The 5000-nt window shown below is 38.2% G+C and overlaps 1 protein-coding gene across 1 annotated transcript in view; it reads right to left on the bottom strand.

Moving 5' to 3' along the window:
- LOC143298679 (heat shock protein 75 kDa, mitochondrial-like) overlaps positions 1-5000 on the bottom strand; it is a 97024-nt gene that overhangs the window by 90204 nt on the left and 1820 nt on the right. The gene's annotated exons all lie outside the window — the stretch shown is intronic.

Here is a 5000-nt window from a genome sequence, read left to right as displayed (position 1 = left end):
ACAAATTAAAAAAAAAAAAAAAAAAAAAAAAAACAACTATACCAGAAGCAACAAACTATTCACATAGCATGACTATTCTGCAGCATTCCTTCCCCCTCTCTGCCAAGAACATCGATCCTCCTCCGGCATGAGAAGCTAGCCAGGCAGCGCTAGTGCTGCTGGTCAATCAACGAAAGCCTGACCTCTGGGGAAAACATTTCAATTTTTTTTCTTTTTTCTTTTTTATGCCCTTTTTTTTCACATCATTCCCCTTCCATCCTCCACAGACACCGCTCTCCTATTAAGATGGGACGCCTTCTCCCTTCCAGAATGTCACTTCCGCACAGCCAAGCAAACACGGCTCAGCTATTTGCATTTCGCACCACAAGTGAAGAAACTCAGTGAGCAGAATATTTATCATAAAACACGGCATAATAATGAAAACGGACTGATATATAACCTGCACGTACATGCTGGGCCGATGCACACATGCATAAGCATTCGAATGTACGAACATGATTGTATGTGGTGCGCACATATATTATATGAATACAGGGACAGACCGGAAGAAGATCAAGAAGAACAACAAGAACAAGAGCAAGAGCAAGAAGAAAACAAAGGTCACTGAAATAAACAGTGAGAAACGAGAGGGGAGGTAAAAAAAAAAAAGAAAAAAAAAAGGAAAGATGACAGAGATGGGAGAATGGGGGATGGTAGGTTGGGTAAAGGGGTGGAGAAAAGGAGAAAAAAACTGACAATGACAGCCATACAGCAAGTGAGAGACAGAAAGACAGACAGACAGAGAAAGGGAGAGAGAGAGAGAGAGAGAAATGGAAAGAAGATACAGCTATTTTCAAAAAAAAAAAAAAAAAAAAAAAAAAAAGGGAAAAAAGCTTGTAGCAAGAAACAATATTCTGTTGTATTCAAGAAAAATAGAGAAATCTGAGCGAATGGAAGAAAACCAGAACTTTTTTTTTTTTAATTTTTTTTATTTTATAAATTTTGTTTGAATAATAAAAGGGTGAAGGGTAGCAATAGGAGTACTAAACAGACTGTGAATCAATGTCACAGTATCAGCAACTTTAAAAAAATTAATCAAATAACACTCCAAGCTAATAATCAGTTCTGATTTTCTGTTTTCAGAATGATAGTTTTCTACTTCCTTTTTTTTTCTCCCTTTTTTCTTTCTTTTTTTCTTCTTTTTTTTTTCCTTTTTTTCCCCCTCTCTTCTTCTTCATTACTCGTAAGCTGCAACTCCCATGTTCACTTGTTCAAGATGGCTTTTACATGCATGATAATTTTTACCTGCCATGTATTTAAGTAATGGTGTAAACAGCCATATATCCATTTCAGAGGGATGCATGATAAGTATGTTCTTGTTTCCATTATCCATCGAATGGAGACATGAATTACATGATCTTTAACATGCCCATTTGATCTTCTGCACTCGTGTATGTACATACGACAGAGGTTCAGGCACCAGGACTATATATCTGTTAACTTTTGTTGGTCTGTGTGTGTGTGTGTGTGTGTGTGTGTGTGTGTGTGTGTGTGTGTGTGTGTGTGTGTCTATGTATATGGGTCTTGTGTGTGTGTGTGTGTGTGTGTGTGTGTCTTTCTCTGGGTGGGTGACAGGGGCAAGGACATACATCATTACATGAACAAGTGTGTGTGCATGTGTATGTGTGTGTAGTGTGTATATGTGCATGTGTGCCTGTACATGAATGTGTATGTGTGTGTGTGTGTGTGTGTGTGTGTGTGTGTGTCTGTCTCTGTGTGTGTCTGTATGTCTATGTCTGTGTGTGTTGTTGTTGTTGTCTTCAGTTTAACATCTGTGTGTGTGTGTGTGTGTGTGTGTGTGTGTGTGTGTGTGTGTGTGTGTGTGTGTGTGTGTGTGTGTGTGTGTGTGTGTCTGTCTGTCTGTCATCGTGTGTCTCTGTGTGTTTTTTTCATTGCCAAAAAAGAACCATGGCAACGAGTGTTGTCCTCTGGCAAAATTTCTGTAGAAGAAATCCATTCTGATAGTGTGATAGGTTCACAAATATATAAGCATGCACTCAAAGCCTGACCAAGCGCATTTGGTCATGCTGCTGGTCAGGTATCTGCCAAGCAGATGTGGTATAGCATATATATATCATCATGGATTTCTCCGAACACAGTGACGCCTCCTTGAGAAAATGAAATTGAACATGAAACTGTGTGATTGTGTCTATGTGTGTGCTGACCTGAAGGAGGTTCTGTCAGAAATCCATACCTCTCAAGAGTCCCCCTTTTCCCCCACCTTTCTCATAGACACCCCAACCCCACTTCACCCTCTCCTTCCAACACCCTGTCTTCTCTGAATAAGGCACCAATGTTTACACTCAAGTTTTAACAATCAATCAATCAATCAACCAGTATAAAAAAAAAATTAAAAAATGTCCACCAACATGATTTCCATAACCAAAACCCAAATATTAACGAGGTGACACTGACATTCTACCTGTGGCTACAGTCATCCTTAACACACACACACACACACACACACATCTGACCACAGTAACCAAAAAGGAAACACAACAGGTTATCTGCTATCACCCTCTGTTACACTTACAGGCTCAGCTACATATAAGAGGTAGACGATGTAAAGAAAAAAATATCACATAGTGTACTGACTTTTATCCATACCAACAAGAGGAGTCATAAATACTTTTTGATTAATTAGTCAACAGCCACATTTCTCAAACTGGAAATCAAACAAAAACAGGAAATAGAAAATAACGAAAATATTCAACTGGTACTGTTTCAGCCACACACTGCCTAATTAAATGGCACTGGTGTCTTTTCTGTGCAAAGCACACATTTCATTTCCAAGGTCACTCTTGCAGAAATACATTATGTGTACATGCGCATGCACACACACACACACACACACACACACATGCAACACACACACATATACACACTCGCGCAACACACACACACATGTAAACACACACACTCGATACACACACAAACACACACACACACACACACGAAAACACACAAGTGCACACATCCTTGTAGACTTTCAGTGTTTGTCAAACGTGCTGAAAAAACACTGCGGTGGCAACTTCAGCCACACAAAAGCAGGAAGTCACTTTCCATGAGAAGTCTAGCACCAAAACTCCTGACATTGGTCAGACCAGTGGTCTACTCTCAAAGATGACCCCAATACATCACAGATGCAAAATAATGTGGCTGATAATATGAACTATGAGCAGGCATGGGCACTTAACTTCAATCAACTTGCTCACAGCTAAACAAATGTCGCCAAATTCATGATCATCAGCTCAGGGAATTCAGAGAAGCTTCTGGATCTTTTTCCTGACCTATGAGTTTTAAAAATCTTGTGCCAAACTTTGAAAAAGAAATGAAAAAGTGGGTGGGGTTTTGTTTTGGTTTTTGGTTCTTGTTTTATGTTGTTACACAAGTTTAAAATGTTCACCACATGTTTCCAGAACATCTATTCTACATTTGAGTTGCAAGTTGACGTACATTGTTGAATATTTCCGAATTTATTTAGCAGAAATCTCCCGTCGAAGCATGGCCAGCATTTCAGGAAACAAACGAAAGGCTGTTTTAGAAGGCCACGGAGGCACTGCAAATGATTTCAAACGATAACTGGCCCGCTGGAGTGCTGATTGCTGACAGAGACAGTGGAGAAGAATTCACCAGACCGGTCAAGAATGACTGACAAGTAACACAAAGACATTTAATAATGTACAAAGACATTTGTGAAAGGAGCCATGAAACCTTCCAGTTTTGCAACATACAGTGTGTGTGGTGTTGATGTTTCCAAACAGGTTTTGGTGGTTTTTGTTTTGTTTTTTGCTCTATCAAATTGACACAAATAAATTATTTAATAATGTACAAAGACATTTGTGAAAGGAACCATGACAGTTTCCAGTTTTGCAACATACACTTTGTGTGGTGGTGGTATTTTCCCAAATGGAACGCTGGTGATACTCTGTGTGTGTGTGTGTGTGTGTGTGTGTGTGTGTGTGAGTGTGTGTGTTCTTCTCATCCCTGCACACAGGTGAGTGCACACTTTATTACAGTGTATTATGTCTGTGTTTCCAGTTGTATTTCCCAGTCTGTGTGTTCATTTTTCACTTGAAGTGGTGTATTTTATGTTTAAAACAACTATGAATATGTGAAAACTACTCAAAGTACATACTTTTTCATTTTCATCAACTGATTTCAAAATTCAGTCAATGTGTTCATACCAATAAACATGCTTATCATAATTTGCATTCTTTGCCCTTTAAAATGAGCTATGAATGAAGAAGACTGAATGAGTAGAAGCAAAGTTTCGGCAAGTTAAAGTGGGTTGGTGGTGACAGTTTTCCCTCTCCTGCACAGCTGGTTTAGACAGAAGTGTACTGCTGCTCAGCTGGTTTGTACAGCTAGCTAACTCTACACCTCTGGCAATAAAGGATTTGAAGCAACTGCTATCCTTGTACTGCATGGATCATAATGCCTGTGTATAACTTATCAATATATACATGCTAACAAAAATGTTATCAGCACTTATAATATGGTAGGCATAATGATACTGGTGGTAATTAGAATGTTTAGGTATCAACAGGGTTCAGTTCTGAATAAGGAAACTACTAGATAAAATATTTCAATCTTTAAACACAGATATTTATAGATAAAATTTAAAAATTTTACTTTATGTTTTTGCTTTCTATTACACAATACCTTTGTGTTTATTCTGGTCACTGTGGACAGATATGTAAGAATGACTGTCAACAGAATGTCAATGTCACCTCACATACAATTATTTGGGTTTGGGAAATGATGTCATTAGACATACATATATATTATATACATAAACTGACTGACTGGTTAATTTTTTTTAACTGAAACTGTGTAAACAGTCTGTGCTTGAAAGGATACATGTATGCTTTTCTTTGTAAACAGTGTGTATTTGAATGGATACATGTATGCTTTTCTTTCTACTTTTGTCAGATGCAATCACAAGAGATAGAGTCTCA

This window comes from Babylonia areolata, chromosome 24 (genome assembly GCF_041734735.1).
Source record: "Babylonia areolata isolate BAREFJ2019XMU chromosome 24, ASM4173473v1, whole genome shotgun sequence".
Taxonomy (NCBI): Eukaryota; Metazoa; Mollusca; class Gastropoda; order Neogastropoda; family Buccinidae; genus Babylonia; species Babylonia areolata.
The sequence above is the reverse complement of the archived record's forward strand: the minus strand, read 5'-3'. Positions and strand labels throughout refer to the sequence as shown.